This window comes from Mytilus galloprovincialis, chromosome 2 (assembly GCF_965363235.1).
Source record: "Mytilus galloprovincialis chromosome 2, xbMytGall1.hap1.1, whole genome shotgun sequence".
In the NCBI taxonomy this organism is placed as follows: domain Eukaryota; kingdom Metazoa; phylum Mollusca; class Bivalvia; order Mytilida; family Mytilidae; genus Mytilus; species Mytilus galloprovincialis.
In genome coordinates, this window is record NC_134839.1 from 54477828 (window position 1) to 54504924 (window position 27097).

At 31.3% G+C, this 27097-nt stretch overlaps 1 protein-coding gene across 6 annotated transcripts in view; it reads left to right on the plus strand.

The window, feature by feature from the left end:
- LOC143063857 (uncharacterized) overlaps window positions 1–27097 on the plus strand; it is a 60266-nt gene that overhangs the window by 1500 nt on the left and 31669 nt on the right. Inside the window, exons 2-3 of one of the 6 annotated variants that reach the window (XM_076236269.1) lie at window positions 20503–20553; window positions 20672–20720. The gene's annotated coding sequence lies outside the window, so the exon portion shown is untranslated. Of the gene's footprint in view, window positions 1–18549; window positions 18657–20502; window positions 20554–20671; window positions 20721–26709; window positions 26811–27053; window positions 27074–27097 lie in introns of those variants that run through there. The other 5 variants (XM_076236267.1, XM_076236266.1, XM_076236268.1 and 2 more) reach the window with 5 other exon arrangements.

Consider the following 27097-nt stretch of genomic DNA (forward strand, 5'->3'; position numbering starts at 1 on the left):
ATAAAACTTGACAAAAGCAATAGTCATTGATAGTGAGACTAACAGAATGATTGGATAACTAAATTGTCAGGGACAATGTTAGAGGTCACGATGGAAAATGACATCTTCTTTCACTTCTTCTCGGTAATGACGGTTGACCTCCTTTTGATATATTTAGAAGCACATTAATGACAGCTAAGCACTTGTCTCTGAAAAAATAAAACCTCCTGGTCCTTTGATATGTGTGATCATAATAAATATATATAGATTTATTGTCTTTTAGAGACAAGTGCCTATGACATCAGTGATGAAATCATGGCATTACTAGGCTTCTTTGTATGAATATGAGTGCAGCTAATATTTTATTATTATATTCATGATATTTGTGATATTTAATTTGTGGTAGAAAAAAGTAAGAAAAACTAAAATATCTGAGTTAATTTAAATGCATGTTTTTATTTCAAATTCAAAATGCTGTTAATCAAATGTTTAAAATAAATTATATCAATGCAGATATTTTTGGTTGATTTGGTTCTTAGGACGAAAGTGCCAAAAATAAACACACCAACATAAAATATTGACTAAAAAGATGGTCTGCTATCCATTAACTTTTACGACAATCTGAACCTCTGGAACTACTGGGCCAAATTGATCAAAACTGGTATCAATCTTTATTGGGGTACATGTACCTTAAACATGTTAAAAAAATAATGTACTTGTACAAATGTACGATTATACTTCACCTCCTAACCAAAATAGCCAACATAACTATATAAGGAAAGAACATAGAGGTGAAAAATGCACCAATGCTAATAAGAATCATCTTTTAAATTTGTTATGAGTCGAGAGTTGGGATTTTTAAACCCTATGTTGAAGGCCTTATTATAACTTAGAGATGAAAAGCAACAAGAAAAGGACTTTTCCTTTACTTTTGGTGTGTTTTTTGCTGTGTATGTACTGAATTTGTGTCATGGATGAATATATATACCACCATATCCTTTGTTTTTCTTATTAGTTTTGTCTATTATATGAAAACAACTGAAATAGAGATGATCTGAAAAGGTGTAATGGTCATAATGTTGAGATCAACTGCTGTCTACAATTTATTTACATACAACTGTCAGACAATGTCTTAAGGAGGCTCGCGGGTATAAAAAAATCAGCAAAAAATTAAACATTTTTTTTTTCATTTCAAATTTTATCTATTACGCAATTAGTTATTACTTTATAATATGGTACAAAAATCACCAAGAAAAATCGATTTGGTTTGGCCATAGATGACTTTTAAAATGTTCATATCATAGAAAAGCTCCAAATTATCTCCCTTTGGTGCAAAAATGTCATTTTTTGACGTTTAAATTGAAATATCTTTTTTAACTCATCGGTGACCTATATTTTTCATTATTGTTTTCAAGCAAGCTGTACATAAACTAAATAATTGTAAAATTTTTGCGATTTCTGTAATTTCTTTCTTTTTTTATTTCGATATTACCAATATTTCTCCTATTAGTTCAACAGAAAAACGGGACATTTACAAAAATGTATACTTCTTTCGGAGGCAGATTGTGAGCTTAAATGAACGGTGACCCCATATTTTTATTTTATATTTCCATTAGGTATAAGATAAAGTTTAATCATAGAAAAACATAGGAAAATCCTATATTAGAAAAAAAAGTTGATTTAGACCCGCAAGCCCCCTTAAGGAAGTATTGCCCTTATAAAATATCAAATTTACCATTTTTTTTTCAATTTTAACCAGATTTCAGAAGGAAAAATCATACATATATATAAAAAATTGGTGGTGTACAGGGGGTGTTCAAATGGGTGATCGTTTAGGTGGTTGTCAAACAGTGTCTGTGCATTGACTTGAAAATGCTGTGAAGAAATCTGTTCAAACTTTAGATATTTGTTTCTTGCGACTAAAAGAAGGTCAAGTTCTGTTTCACAATTTTAGTTCTATTATTGTTGACTTGAAGACTTTTAAGGTACATGTAGATCATTATTATTATCAAAGGTTTAAATTTCCTCAGATTGATTTTTTTTTTAAATTTCCTAAAATAAAGAATTTTCTATCCTTTTTCCAAAAAAATATGATAAAAAGTATGGGTTTCTATGCTATTTTTCAAGATCTACATGTTGTTCGAAATTGCCCAAATTTGCTTAGATTGCTCATGAAAAAAAAAACCACATTTCTGTGCGTAAAAAGAAATCTATGAGATACTAGAATTTTGAAATAAAATATGAGAAGATAGGTTTTATAATGCTGACTGTTAGCTGTTAGAATTATTGCCCTTTATAAATTGACAATTTTTACCCATTTAAGTAATGACTGTAATATTTTTTTCTGTCTATGAAGAAATAACATCAAAAATGTGGTGCAAATCAAATAACACGCATAACACAGGTTATTTTAAAGTGTGCACCACATTTTTTATGTTATTTTGAATAGACAGAAAAAATATTACAGTCATTTCTAATAATTTAAATCTAAATTCCAGTGGTTTTAAACCGGAGTAAACCATGAAAAAACGTTGATGACGTCACAGTCACATAGCAAAATTATGTCTTTGAGCTGATAAACAAAACAAGTTGCCATCAGCCAATCAGAAGACGCATTACATCCAAAATTAAATTATTGGTAATTGGATGTAATTTACATTATTTTTTTTGTACATGTATGATTCATGTATATGATCAATATTATAAAGCTGCTAAAATAAATATGTTTATTCTATATTGGTATTATTTTAGTAGGTTTCTCTATATGAATTGCATTTTGAATAAAAAAGTATATTCACCTGAGAAAGTGTTATTCACCGCGCTAAACGTCACACGCTTTTACATGCAACGTTATGGTAAAATGTTTCCTGTAAAATTAGTTTTGGTATATGTTTTGTCATTAAATACAGTTTCTTTTCTCGGAATATGGAATAAAACAATTACTGTCTTTTGTTTCGGTAAATATGGGGTTTAATTGACTTTTGAAAAACTGATATTCACTTCGGCCGTCGGCCTCAGTGAATATCAGTTTTTTCAAAAGTCAATAAAACCGCATATTTACCGAAACAAAAGACAGTAATTGTATATTATCATTAAGATATATATAAATACTGTTGTAAACACAATGAAATATATCTCATTAATGAAAGTATGAATGAAAGTTGGGATTTTTCACACAAAAAACACAGCAATTCAACTAACCAAAGTCCTCTAGAAGTTATCTGACAGTTTTAAGCATAATATTTCTATACAATATATCAAGCTCTTAAGGGCCTTTGTTTCGGAAAGAAAAAAGGATTTTTGTCCCGATAATAGCTTCACATTCCTATATAGACTAATTAATGACCACATTTACACCCAAGTCTAGATGGCATGCTTAGATAACAACGGACTGTAAATTACATATAGAACAGACAAATCTATTGGGTTTGACAGAAGCACTCTCAAGTATTCATTATTTTGACATAACAGTTCTGTAGTACACAAAACAGTTATTATGAAGTCCTCTAAATAGATTTCCTTTTTCTCATTGTTATATATCTCCAGTAATTTGCCATTGCATGCATTGATTTGACAGTCTTGAGTCAGAAGATTTTGAAGATAGTGTTTCTGTATCTTTTTCAATGGCAACAGCCTCCATTAGGTTCATAACATAAAATTGTTTTAATATTTAATATCTATTTATTGAACAATTTTAATGCTTTGAAAAGTGCTACTTGTTCGTTTTCTGAAAATTCCAATAGTAGAAATGATTTGCGTGATAGAGCCATTAAATGACCATTTATAGTGTGATTAATGATTGTGGCTGGAACAACATCAAGTGGTCAATAACGATATTTCTGATAGGAATATTCAACACTCAAGAGATTATATTTCATTCTTTCGGATATCATAAAGTGGAATATATTACATTCATATATGGATTATTTATAGAAAAAAAATATGAAAAAGCAAGTTTGATGTAAGGTATGTGTTTTTACTAATTTTGAATTTTTATAAATTTTGAAAATATTATAAATAAAATTACTCGTTAAGTATACATACATGTATTTGCACAGGTGTATAAGTTAGAATTACTGCGGCTGTCGTTGAGTAAATCCATTACTGGGATAAGGGTAAAGCATGAAAAAATGTTATTAAAAAAAAAATGGGATTGATAGTGATAGTATTGACACTGAATTACGTATATTATTTGCATATCAATGCTAATTGAATGAACAGATGTAAATTGAATTTCCTACAATCTCCGACATTCAAAATGAAAATTCACCAGCATGAGTGATTTTTTTGTTGCTAAGGTTAAAGCTGTATGGACACATAAGAATCACTTTTATATTGTCATTATTTTGGTTGTTGTCCGTAATTTATTTGTTACTTTATATTATCTAGAAAATTCAACCAAACTTCCAAAGATTTTTCATCAGGAAATTGGAGATCTGCACACTCAATTTTAATCTTTTGTGTGATTTATTTTGGGCTTTTCCTTAACAGAAACATGCCATTTCAAGATACATGTATATCAGTTTTATACTATTCAATCAAACTTGCTCAGATATTTCTGCTATACACACTCTGAATATCTTTTAAGTAATTCAACACCATTGTTTTCTGTTTTCTTCCACAAATGCATTGAGTTTTATGATACAGTAAATATTCGCTATCCACTTATCTTGCTATCTTGAAACTGGCAGATTCAAGAATTGCATAACTAAGTGCACCCTCCTAAATATGCATATTTTAAGTGCCTTTTGACGCTATAATGTAAAAAATTAAAATCCTCTTTGAAAAATCAATTAGTACCTGCAAAAGATGTAAGTGCCCATCACTAATCTTAAAAAGTATCTGAAAAATAGGTTCAATCAGTGATCTACAACATGTACAATATAATGAGAAGAAATGTGATCCTCTTATTAAAGTTTCTTATACTGATAACCATGTCTTATTTCACGTTTGTTCATAAAAACAAATTTAAAATCAAAATATAGTTGCAATGAGTAAATACTAGTTTATATTTGAACTAGTAATGTTTAAAATTATACAACTTTATATCGAAATGATAGACTAATAACAACAGACAACACATATATAGTCCAGATAGACTAATAACAACAGACAACACATATATAGTCCAGATAGACTAATAACAACAGACAACACATATATAGTCCAGCTATAGTCCAGATAGACTAATAACAACAGACAACACATATATAGTCCAGATAGACTAATAACAACAAACAACACATATAAAGTCCAGATAGACTAATAACAACAGACAAACATATATAGTCCAGATAGACTAACTGGGCACGGTACAGGAAAAAAGCGGTGTTTTTTTCTGTAAAAAACAACTCATATAAATGTATATGCCTTTCTAGATCATAAAGTTTTTTTCATAGAAAAAAGTTCAATGAAGCAGGATGTTTTTGGCATAAGTGATTCATACTAGTCAACATTATTATAAAGATGGCATAACACTGATAGCGTAACCCTATCACACACATGACACAAATCATATAACCCTAGGGTATCACTCATGTGGATATTTGACAACCCTTTTTTTATAGACGACACACTCTGAGCATAAATATAACACAACCATTATACAGATATGACTAACATGTAAAGATGCCAACCATATGCTGATAACACAACCCTATCATACAGATGACATAACCATATCATATACATGACACAAACCTATCATACAGATGACACAGCCCTATCATGCAGATGACACAAACCTACAATATAGCTATCATACAGATTGCACAACCCTATCATACAGATGACACAACTCTGTCATAAAGATGGCACAATTCTATCATGCTGATGACACAGCCCTATCATACAGATGACACAATCCTATCATGCCGATGACACAGCCCTATCATACAGATGACACAATCCTATCATGCTGATGACACAATCCTATCATGCTGATGACACAATCCTATCATGCTGATGACACCTCCCTATCATACAGATGACACAATCCTATCATGCTGATGACACAGCCCTATCATACAGATGACACAATCCTATATTGCTGATGACACAGCCCTATCATACAGATGACACAATCCTATATTGCTGATGACACAGCCCTATCATACAGATGACACAATCCTATCATGCTGATGACACAGCCCTATCATACAGATGACGTAACCAAATCATGCAGATGAGATAACCCTATCATACAGATAACGCAACCTTATCAGAGAGATGACACAATCCTATCACAGATAACACAGCCCTATCATGCAGATGACACAAACTTACAATGTAGCTATCATACAGATTGCACAACCCTATCATACAGATGACACAACTCTGTAAAACAGATGATACAGGCCTATCATACAGATGAAACAGTCATATCAAACAGATGACACAGCTCTATCAAACAGATGATACATAACAACCCTAACATACAGATGTCACAACCCTATCATTCGTATTTTACAATCCGTTTGTACAGATTCCATAGCCCTATCATGCAGATGACACATTCTTCACATACATATGACATAATCCTATTATACAGATGACAAGCCCTAGCCTATCATACATATGGCACTATCTATCTGGCACTATCCTATTATACATGTAATACAGATGCCACAGTCCTATCATACAGATGACACAACCCTATAATACAGTTGACACAATCCTAGCATGCAAATGACGTTAGCCCTATCATACAGATGACACAGTCCTATCATACATATGCCACATTCCTATCATACAGATGACACACCCCTACCATACAGATGGCACAATCCTATCATGCTGATGACACAGCCCTTTCATACAGATGACACAACCCTATCATACAAAATGCACAATTTTATCAGAGAGATGACACAGCCCTATCATACAGATGACACAATTCTAGTATGCAGATGGCACAACCCTATCATATAGATGACACAATCTTAGTATGCAGATGACACAAACCTATCATACAGATGACACAAATAACCCTATCATACAGATGACACAACCTTATCATACAGATGGCACAGTCCTAAGATACAGATTACACAACCCTATCATACAGATGACACAATTCTAGTATGCAGATGACACGTACAGCCCTATTATACAGATGACACATAACAACCCTATCATACAGATGTCACAACCCTATCATTCGTATTGTACAATCTGTTTGTACAGATTCCATAGCCCTATCATGCAGATGACACATTCCTCACATACTTATGACATACTCCTATTATACAGATGACAAGCCCTATCATACATATGGCACTATCCTATTATGCATGTTATACAGATGTCACAGTCCTATCATACAGATGACACAATCCTATAATACAGTTGACACAATCCTAGCATGCAAATGACTTAGCCCTATCATACAGATGTCACAGTCCTATCATACATATGCCACATTCCTATCATACAGATGACACAGCCCTGCCATACAGATGACACAATCCTATCATGCTGATGACACAGTCCTATCATACAGATGACACAATTTTATCAGAGAGATGACACAGCCCTATCATACAGATGACACAATTCTAGTATGCAGATGGCACAGCCCTATCATATAGATGACACAATCTTAGTATGCAGATGACACAACCCTATCGTACAGATGACATAAATAACCCTATCATACAGATGACCCAACTCTTTCATACAGTTAACACAAGCCTACCATACAGATGGCACAATCCTAAAATACAAATTACACAACCCTATCATACAGATGACACAATTCTAGTCTGCAGATGACACAGCCCTATTATACAGATGACACAATCTTATCATTCAAATGACACAACCGTATTATACAGATACTCAATTTTATCATGCAGATGACACAGCCCTATCATACAGATGACACTGTTCTATCATGCAGATGACATAACCTTCACAACCCTATTATACAGTTGACACAATTTTATCATGCAGATGACACAGCCCTATTATACAGATGACACAGTCCTATTATGCAAATGACACAATTCTATCATGCAGATGACACAACCCTATATAGCTATCATACAGTTAACACAACCCTATCGGACAGTTGACACAAACCTATATTCAGATGACACAGCCCTATCATTCAGATGACACAATCCTATCATACAGATGAGGAATCATATCATGCATGTTTCATAACCCTATCATACATGTACAGATGACACAACCCTATCAGTATCATATAGTTGACACGATCCTATCATATAGATGATACAATCCTTTCATACAGATGACACATTGGTACCATACAGATGACACAGCCCTTTACCATTTAGATAGAGATTTCTGTTTGTTCTTCTAGGTACACAGAATGATAGACTGAATAAATGTGTCAGTAAAAATAAAACTATGAACATTTTTTCAAACATAAAAATAATGCCCACAATTTGTATTTGCAGCCATCTGACTCAGCATCATGAAACAAACAGTTACTGGAAATAAATTTGATAAATCTAATATACATGAATGATATAGTTATATATATAATTATGAAACATATCCTTAAATTATTACATCATTCTAGACAAAAAGCTCAGGACAAAGAACATATACATGAGATAATGTTTTTAATTGCTCAAAGATCTTCTCTTAAAGAACACACACACATTTGCAACAAAAATCAAGCTAACAGATTTTGACACTAACTGTTGGCATGGCTGATTATTAGAAACATTTTCCTTTGTAATAGAACAAGGAAACAATTTATGAAAAACTGTATTGATTTGATGGTTTGTTGTTTTACAGCTAACTAGATAAATTAATTATGACTTTTGCATCAGGGATCAGAATGCATTGATCTCAAAGATCTTGGAAGTCTAGATCTGATATTTCTGTTTTCAGCTATTTTTATGTTAGGAAAGACACATTTTATAGTAGATTGTCAAAACAGGTTTATTAGAACTAATGTTGCTTAATTATGTTAATCATGGAATAAGTCTTTTAGTCTCTGGGCTAAAACAGGTTTATTAGTGTTAGAATTAATGTTGCTGTTAAAATCAGGGAATAAGTCTCTTTGCTGTAATTTAATTCTAAATGTCTATCATTTGGCTCCATCATTGCCTATTTTAATATTTATCATTAAGAAAATTTTGATGAAATATAATTGCCTGGTCTGACTACACTGGTAAATAATTATAAAAAAGTAGACATAATATATATATGATGGTAATTTTACTTACTTTTCTGGATTTTTTTTTTTAATATGCCATTTTAGCACAGCACCATTACCAATCCATGATTACATTGGGGTCTGGATGGGTTTTACAGTATAATAATCCAATACTACTACATGTAGCTATAATGGTCCACAAATGTTAAGGATAAAGAATAATGAGGTGTTCAAATATAATTACTGGAGATCTAGAATAATATGCAAAATTTATAAAGAATAGAGAAAAATAGCTTAAAAATTGAATAAAACTGAATTGAAGGATCTTAATCTATAACTCTTACATTTTCAACAGTCACCATACCAACAAATGTTTTTGTAAAAATTCAAAGGCATGGTGTGCAAGATCTAAACAAAGAAGCAATTCTTCTTCAATTTATGTCAAAGTTAACGTTTCTTTGTCTTTATTACCTATTATTTCTCAGTTTCCAATCTAGTGTTTTATAAGCCAATTGTTGAACATGGGAAGATTTATGCTCCCTTTTTGGGCCCCTTTTGGTTATACATGTATAGCTCTTAATGAAATTCTCACACTTAAGATCAACCAACCTTTTTGGTCACAGTATTCCTTATCGTGGTTAACTATTATACAGATATATATGCACACAGGTTAATTTTACAATAAATCATTAAAATTTCATTGATTTATGAATTAATTCACCATTTCCAGATATATTATTCTGACTCCCAGCCAACCAGTCTTTGCTCTTAATGGAGAATTAACAAATACCTATATTTTAAAGTCTTTGGTTTGACTGGGGTTCAAACCCATAACCTCTCACACTTGAAGCAAACACCTTCAATGAGACTACTGAGTGAGGCATATTCAACTTAATCATAACTTATGTGATACAATAACCAAGAATTTACATTCATTTGTTTTTTTCATTTAAATAAGCAATAACCTTTTTCAATGTGGAACACATGTCTGATACACCAAAGCTGGTACCTGTCACCACCTAAAGCAAAAACTACTTTTATAGAAGTGAAAATACAATGTATTTGGACTGGGACTATTTTTGCTTTTTCTCAATCATTGTAAAACTATATATTACAGGCTACAGGTGCTTATGGGATTGACAAACACCCCTTTTCTGTGTAATTTATTTTGTATTTTAATTTGTTCAGTAAATGTTCCTTCGTGTGTATATTTTGTAAAAGTTATTGATGCAAAGGATGCACTTATATTATTTTCATTTATCAATGACAAATTAAAAACCAATGTAAAAACTTTATGCATTGCAGTTGGAAAATTAACAAGCCATAAACATATTCACATTTATGTGCAGTATAACTTTCACTGTGATTTAAAAATGGCTTCAAAATTATCTTTTGAATCAAATAAACGAAGAAAAAAAAATCACAGGTTTATTTAACTTTTTTAAAACCAACATTCCTGATTCCGTCAATTAACTTTCATGACATGTAGAAATAACCAAGTTTTTTTCTGATTTTGCTTAGAAGTTGGACCATTAACTTTTACAGAGTTGTATTTTTATGTGTTTTAGCATGATGATAGTCATTACAAATAATTGCACATTAAACTTTGTTTCAGTTGAATGAAGAAGTGGTGTTTGTTTGTAAATATTTTATGACAAAAATAAAAGTAATGGATGATATTATAAATTGGTCATGTACTTATAATTTAAAAATGGAGTAAAGAAAACAAATTGATATATGATTTAAATTTAAGCCAGTATATTTTATGTGACCATTTTTTTTTTTTACGTATCTATAAATATCGTATAAAAAATGTGGCAGTAATTTTTTTTTTGTATTTTGCATTAAGGTGGTACCAAACACCTAAGATTAATTTGGCTTCTTAAACTTTCATGAAATTGTAGTAGCCGGAATATTGTTGTCTTTGTATAGTTCATGTTCATGAGGTTTTAAGACAACAGCATCATTATTGGGTAACCATCTGGGTTACTCTACTAGTACCTATCTCTTTTGTAGAAGGTTTTGATTGACCATAAGTGAAAAAGATGAAATGTGAAACTTTTCTTTTTTGACATGCATAGGTATTTTTTTCAAGTCATACAAACATGAAGATTATATGTAGTTGATTGCAGCACTTGCATATCCTATCAGTAGTGGTACTAATCATTAGTTGACTCTTTATAGGAGTTATTCTCCTTAAATGACATTGTTTGGTCAATTTTGTTCATGTTCTGTGATTCCCTGAAAAGGGGATGCAATTGCCTGTAAACTCCTTATAAGAGTTACAAAGCATTTTATTTGGGATTTCTATATCTACCCATTTTTATACACCTATTTAGGGACATATTATGGTATACTGTTTTACGTCTGTCTGTCCATGCATCAGTTCGTCGGCTGTAACCTGTCAGACAATAGCTGAAAAACGCCTAAACCAATTCACACGAGACTTTGGAGAATAGTTTTAATCTATTGATGTGAGCTCCCTTTCGTTTTTTAAAAACTTTGGATTTTAAGTTTTCAAGTTTTGAGCTTTTTTTTCATTAAAAAAGGGGGATTTTCCAGTTTGGTCATTAACTGAAAAACACTTTCACCAATTTGCAAGGTTTGCAAGAAACTTAGCTTCGTGAATTGTTTATATCTATTGACATGAGCTCCTATTCAAATTTTATAAATTTGAGATTTTATGTTTTTCAAGTTACAGGGATTTATATTCATTAGAAAAAGGAGGATTTTCCAGTTTTGGACAATAACTCAAAAATGCTTGCATAAGTTTTCATAAAACTTTGGTGAATTGTTTATATCTATTGACGGAAACTCCCTTAGGATTTTTATAAATTTTAGATTTTTTGTTTCAGAGTTATGTGATTTTATTCATAAAAAAGGGGGGATATTCCCATTTTCAGATAACGCTTTGAGCAGTAATCATGAAACTTCGTGACTGGTTTATTTCTATTAAGATTTTCCAATGAAATTGTGATATTATTGAACTTTATTCTTTGAAAAAGTGACAGGCATATCATGTGCTCATGGCGCAGCTGTTTATTGCTTCTGGCAAAAAAAATTTAGTAGCCCAACAGAAACTTTTAACAGACAAAAAGATTAGCAAGACTACAAATGAGTTACATATACTGTAGCTGAAATTGTCACTATTATCCTTATATGAATTATTTCCCTTTCCAATGAATTGTTACCAATTTTTTTTTAATTTTTGGCAAAAACAATTATAGAGAAAAACTTAATCTTAAACAACAAAATGATCATAAACAAATTAAAAGAATTTCAGTCTGAATGAACTATATTCTTAGAGCCTTTAAAGTTGGAGAGAATTAAGCCATCTCTGAAAATGCACTACAGTCCAGGTGAGCAAAATTTCTTTTAGCGTGTATCTGTACTACTGCAGGCCAGCTGTCTGACATGAGTACCAGTAAAGTCACGATTTTCCTCTTTTAATTAAATATTTAATTTGTATTTGAAAATAGAAGGGGTGAGATAGTTTTTAATTTATTATTGGATCAAAAGAATGTTTGTTTTAGCTATTCCTGTCAGCAGTTTGTGTTATTCTGGCAGCAATAGACATCACTCTTTCAGAGAAATCAATAGTTCCATAATATATTTAAACAGGTGTAAATCAATGCTAATTTTCACACTTTAAAAATGACCATCCTCTTTTGAGTGGTGAAAGGTTTTTTAACCCAATATATATCCATACATTTTTTCCCCTTAATTTCTGCCAAAACAGCAGCCATATTTCTTACATTTTACCAGAAATATGGCTATATTATTATCGTAAATAACACGATTTCCATAGTTGCAATAAAAAGTGATAATTTATTGATTTTTAATATTACAAAACATAGAAATATAATATATAATATGATCTGGCTTCTAGCGGTTCTTTCATTTATAAGAACAAAATATGATACAGGGATAATTATATTTCAGAAGCAGGTAAGTTAACATTGATTTGAAAAAAAGGGGTGGGAGTTTTAAAGATTTTTTTATCTAACAAAAAATAAAAATTTATAATTCATGTACATATATAGGGAAAAGACATCAGCACAATTAAATATATCTAAATATTTCATTTGGAGTATCAATTGACCAGACTTTCAAGTTTACACTCATAAAATTGTATTATCAAATGATCAAATGTGCAGACAATATAAGGATACATTTGTATCAAGTGAGGCCAAATAAAAAAGTATGTGTGGTTCCAGTTAAAAAAAAGTTGGGGTAGGTAGGTAGGGAATTTTTTTTTTATTTTATGGTTTTTTTTGACATTGAGTCTATGGGAGCAACATTCTGACTTTAACAGTGCTTAATGAAAAATGACAATAAAATCTTTAGGGTAGGCTATTTTTAAGACGAAGAAGTAGGGACGGTAGGGTAACTGGAACCACACATATATTTTTATTTGGCCTTACTATTGAATTATATAGATCGAAAATGACCAGAATAAATGCAGTCCTTATATTCCGCTGCTCAATCTACAATAGCCGTATTAACCTCCCCATTAACCTCACAAGACGGAAAGGTTGATTACAGGGAGGGACTGAATTATTTTGATAAGATTGAGACCAGTTGACTTAGAATTGCCATCTTAGATATGTTGCTTGCTTATAAATACATACTAGTATCAGAGCCTGATAATAAGACATGATAGTTAGGATATTATAAAAGAGCTAACTGGAACATATTATTTTATTTTTAATCATATTAATGATAAGTTGATAAAAAAGCCATTTAGAGATTACTACAAAATTGTATTTGCTATACAAATGTCCATGCATATCGTATGTCGACTCAAGCTCTAAAAAGTTCAGACAAATTTGTGTATAAATATAACAAAAATGAAACTAGATCCAATTTTTATGCCCTATTTATGGGCATTTTGTTTTCAAGTTTGTGCATCCGTTTGTTTGTCCATTCATTCATCCGTTTGTCAGTCTGTCCGCTTCAGGTTAAATTTTTTGGTCAAGGTAGTTTTTGATGAACTTGAAACTTAGTACACATGTTCCCAATGATCATGATGATATGATCTTTCTAATTTTAATGCCAAATTAGAGTTTTGACCTCAACTCAGGGTCCACTGAACATAGAAAATGATAGTGGGATTGGGGCATATGTGTACTATGGACACATTATTGTTTCTAACTATTTTAATCCATATATTGATTTCAAATTGATAGTAAAAGAAACATTTTACTTATAGCTATTTCTAATTTAAAACAGAATTCATTTTCCTAGGAATAATTATTTTCCAACTAGAGAATTCACATATTGAGACCATTTTTATGCCCCACCTACGATAGTAGAGGGGCATTATGTTTTCTGGTCTGTGCCTCCGTTCGTCCGTCCGGTTAAAGTTTTTGGTCGAGGTAGTTTTTGATGAAGCTGAAGTCCAATCAACTTGAAACTTAATACACATGTTCCCCATGATATGATCTTTCTAATTTTAATGCCAAATTATAGTTTTGACCCCAATTTCATGGTCCACTGAACATAGAAAATGATAGTGCAAAGTTCAGGTTAAAGTTTTTGGTCAAGGTAGTTTTTGATGAAGTTAAAGTTACATCAACTTGAAACTTAGTACACATGTTCCCTATGATATGATCTTTCTAATTTTAATTCCAAATTAAAGTTTTGACCCCAATTTCACGGTCCACTGAACATAGAAAATGATAGTGGAAGTGGGGCATCCGTGTACTATGGACACATTCTTGTTAATTTAAGACTTGATATTTCTGTTGAAATAGCTGATTATTAAGTATTTTTCCATAGTTTTTATATGTTCAATAGATAGATAAGGTAATATTGCATTAAAAACTTAACCATGCTAGTTTTTACAGATTATATCCCTTGAAAGTAATGAAAACATCCATTATAAATGTTGGGGATTTGGATAAAAAAGAGGCAGATGACACCATGGGACAATATATAATCTTAATGCGAAAAAGAATCAATACCTGGTTACACATCAATCGTCCCTCTGCCTACATCACTCTGCTTAGCTCTTGCTGAAATTGCGTATCATGGCTTTGTGACTTCAAATATATGTAAATTGCCCTTAATAACTTTGACTGGGAAATACATGTATCAGCGACATCATTATAATGTATACTGTACGTGAACCGACATTGATTACCAGTAGTGTGACCCAAACTTATCAAGGCATCTTCCAGTTCGCTTCTTCAAGTTGTATGGAATATATAGGAAAGGATAATACAAAATATTGAAAGAGATGTATATTGTTTTTCACATGCATACTCATAATTTAGCATATTCAGCTTTATCTCATGCTCAATGAGTTTCAGATGTCTTTGACCGTACCAGGTTAACTCTCAATTTACAATTAATCTCTTTCCCTGTAAATAAAAAAGTTAACTAACATAATACAACATTGCATTTTCAATATATCTTAAGATATTTAACAGTTTTTAACGTGTGGCTTACTTTACATGTTTACCGTACATAAAAAGAAAGACGTAAAGCGATTTATGTAAACAATGCTTAATAATGTAAGCTTCACCCGGAGAGTAGAAAGAATTACTGTGCTTATCCAGTGACCTTTGGGGTATCACAATAGCCATGGCTCAAACAGTTTACCTAATTGCAGTTAGATTTCTTCTCCCACTAACTGATCAACTGGTAAAATATTTTAGCAGATTGCTCAAGTGAAATGTTGTTAGTATGAAGTGAGTGCTGTAAAATCAGTCTCGGTTATTGTATAGAAAGGTATATACTATGAAAATTAGAGCGAGGGGCTTTGCCCCAAGCTCTTATTTTCATAGTATATACCTTTCTATACAATATCCAATTTAGCACATATTTACAACTTGAGTAATCCTGTAATTAGTCTATTGATATGTTTTGGCTGACTGGATGTAGCTCATTTACGTAGTTTTGTAAATCTACTCACTATAATATCATTGTAAAAATGGGATTTCAAAAGGCCCTTGATTTTGGAATGTAAAGAAGGTAGCTGCTGGTGTAAGTATGTTTATTGATATGAACGAAGCGTTGTTTTACTATACATGTACTTATTTACATAGTAAGATGACAAAATGAATTGACCAAGAGCAGACAATTCTTAAATTGCAGTGAAAGCTTTACATTCTTGAAAACATTTTTTTAATTTCACATAAAACCTAAAACTATCTGAATACAAACAGTTGGATCCCCCTCCCACATCTTTGGTGGAAACACCTTTTAAAAATGGCTGCATCTGCCCCTGGTATGTACCCATAGGTAGTTTAGTGGATAGTTTATATGCATGAAATATTTGTCACTGGACATTAGGCAACCAATTATCGACCAATTTATGACTAAATATATCAAATTGCTTTATTAATAATTTCCCTTTAAAAGATTCATGGTTGACTCTTTTTGTGTACAAAGTATACTTGCATGGAAGATAAAGGATTACAAATTTTAGATTGAGTTGTACTATAATTAAGGTATAAAGCACCATTATTATTACTCTTTATTTAAATGAAAGAAACTTTTTTAATTGTCAAAACAAAATTTAGATCAAAAGATTGATTAGTAGGATGTTAAAAAGCTTTTTGAAAACTAATTACAAACTATTTAGTTAAATTTGGAACACATCATTTATTTGAAAATAGCCAGTAGCAATTTTTGTTCTAATATCTTGATTACAATACAATGAAATCTTACCCTTGTGGTCATTCATGCGTAGTTACTTAGTACACGGAAAAAGTATGTACTATGAAAATTAGAAGGCAAATTCAAGCAATTTGATTGGACGAGAAGTTGTAAGTATGTGCTAAAAAGTAATACTTACCATCCAGATCCAGTTAGTTTATATCTTTATCATTCTTTTCAAACACAATAATGACTTACTATAGTATGAGTCACTGAATAAGAAGGTCTAATATTGACAAGGAAACTTCTATCATAAATAGATTTTATAAATAAATAGTTCAAAACATTGTTTTGAAAGTCTATAATTTATAGCTCCGTTTTCCAACAACAAGTTAGTGCATAATTGTAATTTGGATTTTTTTTCTAAAGCAATTACTTATCTGCTACCATTAAAGGGAAATAATTTACATTACTGAAAATCAGCAAAATTTTGTCACAATTTTTGTCTGACAAATATCAACTTTCCTCATTTAATTTGTTTGTAACATTATTTTTATGATTATTAAACTTTTATCCTCTGTTTAGAAAAGAACAATGAAATTTATTTTTAAGATGATTGAAATTTTGAAAAAAAATGTTAAAAACCTATTATTGAACACATTCAAAGTTCTATAAATCATACAAATTCCCCTGTAAATTAAGAAAGTATCACCAGTCCAGTAGTCAGTTATTTTATTTTTGACATGAATTTTTATTGATATGGTAAAATTATAGATTAACAGCTGTTTTGCAAAACTTTGCATTGTTCAAAGTACTAAGGATTCTCTACTATGGAGAACAAAATAACTTATAAGCAGTATTTGGCAAAACCTTTGTAATTTGTGTCCTAAATGCCCTTCAACTTCCTCCTAATTTGGCAATTCAATTTTTTTTATTTAAGACGTATTGATGATTTTTTTGTAGGCAAAGTCATAAGCCTGGTATCATTAATTAATTTTTTAGTGAACAATAACTCAATAAAAATTATTTCCCTTTAATTCCAGCAGATCAGTAATTTATATAGAAAATATTATAAGAATCATAATTACACAATAACTTTGTCTTAGAAGACAAAGCTATAAAATATACATCTACAAAACAATGGTTTGAACTATTTATTTATAAAATCTATTTATGATAGAAGTTTTCATATCAAAATTATACCTTTTTATTCAGTGACTCATACTATAGTAAGTAATTTTTTGTTTGTTTGAAAAGAATGACAAAGATATAAACTAACTGGATCTGGATGGTAAGTATTACTTTTGATTTTACAGCACTCACTTCATACTAACAACATTTCACTTGAGCAATCTGCTAAAATTTTTACCAGTTGATCAGTTTGTAGGAAAAGAAATCAAACTGCAATTCGGTAAACTGTTTGAGCCATTGCTATTGTGATACCCCAAAGGTCACTGGATAAGCACTGTAAGTAAAAAGTAATATATTTGCATTCTGGCTTTAACTTTAATGGTTTGTAACAAACACTTGCTGTATTAAATAGATAGTCTAAAGAAAGCTATAGTTGTCATTCTACGGTTGACTGCACATTCATATTGAAACTGTTACAAAGATGTTTAATTGTGTTGTCAATCTGACTAGGATTAATAACAGAAACTTATAGTATTATTTACTTAAGCTTGCTAAATAATTATAAAGTGATTTTGTCAAACCTTTAAAATGTTATTATATAAATATACATTTTCTCTGATGAATTCTTCAATTTAAATGCTTGATAACTCTATTAATGTTAGGTTAGCGCTTGCTGTCCAACCATTAAAAAGGAAATAACCCAATTATTCAACTTTTAAATGTCTCAATGATCTTAAGAAAAATGTTGGATATATAAAGTGGAGTTACCATGTTACATTTGAATGTGTTTTTGCTGGGGGTAATGGTATGTCAGTTATTTTATCATTGTTATTCAAGAGTTCATATTTATATATGTGTGGAATTTTTTTTACAATGTATAGGCCTGGATTAGGCCATGGAAATATGTTTCTATGATCATGATGATTATAGAGTTCATTTCCTTACTTTTGTTTATTAATAATTGTTATATTTTAGTATTTATCTAATCAAAATGTTGATTATTTGTATAAAGTAGTAGTAAAAGATATTTTTTTGAAGATTTCCTGCTAATTGAAATATTTTGATTATTAAGGGACGACATCAAAAGTTCAATGAAGGATAAAAAACTTAATTCACATAGTTTATTCTCTGACCCCCCACCCCCCTCTTAACTTAATTTGAGAAAAAAATTGATTGACCATATAGATATATGTAAAAATCAATGTCGGATAACCACATCTTGCAGCAGTTCAACCCCTACCCCCAAATTATTTGAATGAAGTTTTTATCTTACATTGATTTTTTGATGTGGTCCCTAAAGAGTCTGTCCATTTGTAGTGAAATGTTCATTAATTGATTGATAATTAGTTGTTTAACTCTGTGTAAGCACAATATTATTGTCTAGCCATGAGCAATATTGGAATTGAAGTTGTAATTATTGATGGCATGTAGATCAGACTCTAATATTTGTTTGAGTTTTAATTTTTTTGTCATGAAGCTTTCCCAGCATGCATAATTCAAATTTCTGTTAATTATCAATAAGCTTGTATTTTGGTACTACATTGTAGTACATTTATATGCTAAGAAACTTAAACTGTACCTTTTCTATTCCTGTTTACTCATATTTATCTGATTGAAATATAAAACAGTGGTTGCTACATGTGGATCAAGATTTGCTTATCCTATCCAAGGACGTATAGTCCTTGTTGTCCTATCAGAGCACATGAGCTCACCCCAAGTTATTGGTGTGGTTTGTGTTGCTCAGTCTTTAGTTTTCTTTGTTGTGTTTTGTGTACTGTGTGTATGTTTTGTGTACTGTGTCTGTGTTTTTCTTTTTTGGCCATGGCGTTGTCACTTTTTTTCAACTTGTGAGTTTGAATGTTACTTTGGTATTTTTGGCCACTCTTCTTCATACACAGAAAATCTCTTCCCTCAATAGCTTCTTATGTATCCTTTTAAAGGCATTGTAGCTTTGAAATATCCTTGGTGTTGATATTAACCATTGTAAATAGCAATGCGTTATGATGAATAGAAGCTGATAAAAGACTATAGATGACATATTTTCTTATAAAACAGGAATATGTGGTAATATATCATCTTAGACAGCAACACAATAACACAATAAAAGTCAAAAAAGCTTTTAACAATATGCATGATGTATGTGTGCTTTGTCCTATTCCTTATACAGTGAAACCTGGCTGAACCGAATCCTCCATAAACCGAAAACCTGTATAAACCAAACACGTTCTTAAGCACCGTCATATCAAATTGTATGCGTTGTAAACCTGATAAAACCGAACATCGGCCAAAACCGAACAAAATCTCAAGTCCCGAAGAGGTTCGGTTTAAACAGGTTTCACTGTATCTCCTTTTCAAAGCTTTATAATAATATATTACATCTGTCGAAGTCTCGGCTAACATACCATAAAGACAACAATAACCAACATTATACCATATGACATCATGGAAAATGAATTGAATAAATGGATTAATAGTACTTAGGGAATAAAAAAACATGTTACTAATATCCTTGAAAATTACTGTTTATCATGTTGGGTTGGCCTTAAGATGAATTACATCATAAGAATGAAAGACATTGTTTCTTAAGAAGATTTAATTATAGAAGCACATTGTTATATAGTTGTCATATAAATTGTATTTTCTATTTACAGATAACATGTTAGTGTAATGAAAGGAATAGAATAAGATTTGGAGCACTGAAGGTAAGTTTATGTTACTGAAATATTTCTGTTGGGCATAAGAAAATTGTTTTTTTTTTAGCTGACTGATTTTTTGAAGTTCCATGTAAATAAAGGAGCTACCATTTGATTTTTTTTTTAGGGGCAGGGTCTAGGATGAAATTTGAAAGAAGTCAGGACAGGGGTAAAAAGTAAGGCACTTGGCAACAACAAAGAAGAAGTCAGGATGACAATTTATGTAAAAAAGTCATGATTAACTATTCTTATATGATGTGCTTCTTTCGCTTTATGAATAAACCCATGCTCTAAATCCAATAATTTTTTTTGCACATGCGTATATTAACTACTGCAGAATATTGAATTTTATCAAATTAGCATGCATTTAATATATTTCATTAACTCAAATCGCTTCTAAACTCTTAAATGATGCACATGTTGTTACTAATTCATTTATTATGACTGTAATGTATTGCATTCCGAAATTGACATATTTGACCTAGATACGACAACCGTTCATGCTGGCTGTTCAAAAACTCCTCCCATTGAAAAATCACAGTGCCAGTTGTTTGCTTCTTTATAAAAAAAAAAAGGAAGGCTCATGGAAGAGCCTACACATTTGCTTTACCCTTATACACATCTGACCTAGAAATTACCCTCATTGTCCTAATCAGAATTGAAATAATTGATGCAAACTATTACGGTATACTTTATTGTAGTTTTAACATGGGTAGGCATTATATTCGTGTTATTTTAGCCCTCACTATTGCTCGGGCAAAAATAATCACGAATATAATGCCTACCCATGATAAAACTACAATAAAGTATAGCTTGCATCAATTATTTCTTAAATAAAAAGGCAGGACAGAGATTACAACTAAGAAAATTACTTTTTAAAAAATGCAGGACAAAATTTTTCATGATAGCCCTGTTCCTCCAAAAGGAGGTTTGGGATATATGTCAATGAAAAAGCAATTAACAACACAAAATACCAGGAGAATCTAGAGGTAAACATAAAGTCTTCAACAATAGACAGGTGTGCAAACATATGTCCAGTTTTAAAACCACATAGTCTTGAAACAAGTGTGAGTAAATTTAACAGAGACTATCAAAACATTTGAAATTTGCACAAAATGTCCCATTAAAAACTAAGAAAGGTATTAAACAAATTTTTTATTGGATTCTTTTTTATACGACCGCAAAAATTTTAATTTTTCGTTGTATATTGCTATCACGTTGGCGTCGTCGTCTGCGTCGTCGTCTTGCGTCGTCGTCGTCGTCCGAATACTTTTAGTTTTCGCACTCTAACTTTAGTAAAAGTAAATAGAAATCTATGAAATTTTAACACAAGGTTTATGGCCACAAAAGGAAGGTTGGGATTGATTTTGGGAGTTTTGGTCCCAACATTTTAGGAATTAGGGGCCAAAAAGGGCCCAAATATGCATTTTCTTGGTTTTCGCACTATAACTTTAGTTTAAGTAAATTGAAATCTATGAAATTTTAACACAAGGTTTATGACCACAAAAGGAAGGTTGGGATTGATTTTGGGAGTTTTGGTTCCAACAGTTTAGGAATTAGGGGCCAAAAAAGGGCCCAAATAAGCATTATTCTTGGTTTTCGTACAATAACTTTAGTAAATAGAAATCAATGAAATTTAAACACAAGGTTTATGAACACAAAAGGAAGGTTGGGATTGATTTTGGGAGTTTTGGTCCCAACAGTTTAGGAATTAGGGGCCAAAAAGGAGCCCAAATAAGCATTATTCTTGGTTTTCGCACCATAACTTTAGTATAAGTAAATAGAAATCTATGAAATTTTAACACAAGGTTTATGACCATAAAAGGAAGGTTGGGTTTGATTTTAGGAGGTTGGGTCCCAACAGTTTAGGAATAAGGGGGCCAAAGGGTCCAAAATTGAACTTTGTTTGATTTCATCAAAAATTGAATAATTGGGGTTCTTTGATATGCCGAATCTAACTGTGTATGTAGATTCTTAATTTTTGGTCCCGTTTTCAAATTGGTCTACATTAAGGTCCAAAGGGTCCAAAATTAAACTTACTAGTTTGATTTTAACAAAAATTGAATCCTTGGGGTTCTTTGTTATGCTGAATCTAAAAATGTACTTAGATTTTTGATTATTGGCCCAGTTTTCAAGTTGGTCCAAATCGGGGTCCAAAATTAAACTTTGTTTGATTTCATCAAAAATTGAATAATTGGGGTTCTTTGATATGCCAAATCTAACTGTGTATGTAGATTCTTAATTTTTGGTCCCGTTTTCAAATTGGTCTACATTAAAGTCCAAAGGGTCCAAAATTAAACTAAGTTTGATTTTAACAAAAATTGAATTCTTGGGCTTTTTTGATATGCTGAATCTAAACATATACTTAGATTTTTGATTATGGGCCCAGTTTTCAAGTTGGTTCAAATCAGGATCCAAAATTATTATATTAAGTATTGTGCAATAGCAAGAAATTTTCAATTGCACAGTATTCAGCAATAGCAAGAAATCTTCAATTGCACAGTATTGTGCAATAGCAAGCAATTTTCAATTGCACAGTATTGCACAATAGCAAGAAATCTTCAATTGCACAGTATTGTGCAATAGCAAATATTTTCAATTGCACAGTATTGCGCAATAGCAAGAAATATCTAATTGCACAATATTGTGCAATAGCAAGAAATTTTCAATTGGAGTTATCTTTCTTTGTCCAGAATAGTAGTTGAATCAACTTAAATCATTGTTTTATACAATATACAATGTATATTCACTTTTACTACCAACTGATAAATTACAACAATCTTTACCATTCAGTGATAACAAGCACTTTATTTTACATTTTAATATTTTATGATGTATCTAAATGAGTAGTTATTGTTGAAAACTCCATTAGGAATTTGAATTGAGATCAGTTTTGGAAAAAGGGAAAGGGGGATGTGAAAAAAAGGGGGGGGGGTTAAATTTTTCTCATTTCAGATTTCATAAATAAAAAGAAAATTTCTTCAAACATTTTTTTGAGAGGATTAATATTCAACAGCATAGTGAATTGCTCAAAGGCAAAAAAAATATTTTAAGTTCATTAGACCGCATTCATTCTGTGTCAGAAACCTATGCTGTGTCAACTATTTAATCACAATCCAAATTTAGAGCTGAATCCAGCTTAAATGTTGTGTCCATACTTGCCCCAACTGTTCAGGGTTCAACCTCTGCGGTCGTATATAGCTGCGCCCTGCGGAGCATCTGGTTTTCTTTTGGAAGGACCTAATTTTAATTTGAAAAAACATACTTCTTTGTATGTTCGTAGTATATGTGGCATCCATTTTGCTGAACTAGTATACATTATTGCTTAAGCTTCTTGGTGCAGGATTTCCCTGCTGCTTTGAACATCAAGTGATTTTCTGCTCTTTGTAACCTGAATAATCTAGTTGTAATATTACGCTCCCTATTGATCACAACATTACCTCTGGAGGACAATGACCGTAAGGGGGTGCTGTAATTATTCGAGTTATGCTCTTTGGCCAAGTTGTCTTTTTGACACATTCCTTGTTTCCATTATCGATTCTATTCCACCTAAATTTTAAACTTTAAACATGGTAAATGTCAAAATAAAAAAGAGTGGCTGTTAATGTTACTGTTTTTGACGTCAGTCTAAATTCATTGATCATTTATGTTAATTACCCTCAAATCTGCAAGCAATTATATTTCACTGCGCTAAATCTTTCGCTGAAGCAATTTGTTCTAATATGCAAATACATTTTGTCATGTTTGTTATTAGACAAACAAAGTTGCTATCCAAAACAGTATACAGGGTTATAAACCAAATAATTACCGTTATACAGACGGATAAATTTGGAAATAGCCTATGAAGATAGAATCCATAAAAACATGTTGTTTCTTAAGACGAGTTCCACTAAACTGTAGTACTACCTCAAACAAACACAAAACACAATCACGTAGTAGACTTTAACATGAAATATCTATGAAATAGCAGGTTTTTGTCTAGCCATAAAAATTGATATACTCTAATCAATGATGAATTAGAACTTACTCTCTTATGAACAAATCATTATGAATGCAAAGCAATCAGAAAATAACAATTTAATGTTACCACATGCATCAATCTTATCCCGGACTGTTTACAAATATATGTCTCTTAAATGTTAAACTTTTCCCCATTGACAAATCAATTCCTTCTGTACAACTAGACTACACACAATATCAGTTTTGTTGCAAATGCATTTGGTTTTGTAATTATTTGTTTTCAAAATACATTTCTCATGGGACTGCTTACAATGTTTTTGTTTTTTTTTTTACTTTTCTGCAGCTTTTCTAAAGGTTCTTGAAACTACATGTACATTATCAGCAATTGACTGGTGATTCAAAATGCACTTAATACTATATATAGCAGGAAAACTTAAAAAAGGGTTTACCCAAAATAATTTCATTATCAGAGTTCATGCATGTATAGGTCAAATGTTAAGGTCAAAACTTTGTTTGTAGGTTTTCATGATTTGAAAACCAAGGTCTCAAGACTTGGAGCCACGGGTTGAAGTTCAAGATAATTATAAATTAATTAAGGTAATAGAAAAACATTCATTTAAATTATTTTTGATAAGGATAGGATGTTCAATTATTTTTTGGGCCCTTGTTTACCATTTTCCTTTTCAAGCAGATAAAGTTATCAAACAATGTATATTTTGATTGTCACACTTTTATAAATTTAAAGTTCATTGATATTAAAAAATGAGATGTTACTGTCTACTAGTAGTTTGTAGATTGTAGTCTCTTCAGTAATATTACAGGATGGTAATGAACCGGTATAGATTACTTCAACCTATAGCAACTACAATAGAGAAGCAAAACTTACTTCTGTCATTTTCAAAAAATTGTTGAGTTGTCATATTTAGTCTACTAGTATACAATAAATTTTGTTAATTTCCTGCCCAAATTTAGTGTTTAAATGGTTCACTTGCCCCATTTTCTCTTATCTAAGGTTGATATTTAACCCATTGCATTCTGTTTTCTTTTGTTCAAGGTTGATATTTAACCCATTGCATTCTGATTTCTCTTGTCCAAGGTTGGTGTTTAACCACCTGCATTCTGATTTCTCTTGTCCAAGGTTGGTGTTTAACCAACTGCATTCAGATTTCTCTTGTCCAAGGTTGGTGTTTAAAACATTGCATTCTGCTAATTTCACTTACAAAAGGGGTATATTTAAATTAATATCTAACTAATTGAATTCTGATTTTACTTGCCTAAGGTTGGTGTTTAACCAACTGCATTCTGATTTATTTTGCCCAATGTTTAATTGTGTTTTAACCAATTGCATTCTGATTTCTCTTGCCCAAGGTTGGTATATTTAACCAATGACATTCTGATTTCACCGGCCCAAGGTTGGTATTTAACCAGTGACATTCTGATTTCTTTTGCCCAAGGTTGGTATTTAACCAATGACATTCTGATTTCACTTGCCTACAGTTGGTATTTAACCAATTGCATTCTTATTTCACTTGCCCAAGGTTGGTGTTTAAGGAATAGCATTCTAATACCACTTGCCCAAGGTTGGTATTTAACCAATTGCATTCTGATATCACTTGCCCAAGGTTGATGTTAAACCAATGGAATTGGAATTTCACTTGCCATTTAGGTTGGTATTTTTATAACCCATCACATTTTTATTTCATTTGGCCAAAGTTGGTGTTCAACCCACTGAGTTCTGATTGCTCTTACCAAAGGTTGGTGTTTAACCAATGCACTCTGAATTCACTTGCCAAAAGTTTGTATTTCACTTATTGCATTCAAATTTTATTTGTCCAAGGTAGGTGTTTAAACCCACTACATTGTGCTTTCTCTTGCCAGAGATTGATGCTTAACCAATTGCATTCTGACTTCACTTGCCTCAGGTTGTGATTTAACTCATTGAATTCTGATGGAGTTGACTGACCGTGCAAGGGCGGTATAGCCAGTCAAGGTTGTTAAAAACTTACTTTTGTGGAGTTGAATCCAGAGAGGCACCTGGGTGCATAAAACTTATAACGTGTTGTTTTTATTTTGTACAAACAAACAATTTTAAATTCTTTATTCATTGTAAACAAATTCACTATTGTCACCTGTCAGTGTCCTTGTGTCAAGGACAATGGCTTATTATGTGTAACAGGAAATAGGGAACATAGGAAGGAGGAAGTCTAGGGAACAATACAAAATAATACATATTGTAATAGTCACTGAGTTAAGGACGGAAATCTCATCACTGTAAATCAACTTCATATTTTTTAGGTATTAATGAGGTTAGTTTTGAAGATTTGTTTTTTGTTTTTGTGATTATTATGTTGGATTTTAAATTCAGAATCTCGGATTGGATTTATTTTGTAATTCTTTAGATTTGATGATCAAAGATTTTTATTTGGAGAAAGATTAATAATACAGTGGATTAAATGGTTTTTATTGATTGGCGGACAATTTTTGTTTTTTGCAGATACATGTACTTGAATTTTGTGGTTTTGACAAATTCTAAACACAAGCTTATAGGATATTTGTATTTTGCTGAAAAGTAGGTATATGTTGTGGTTCACTG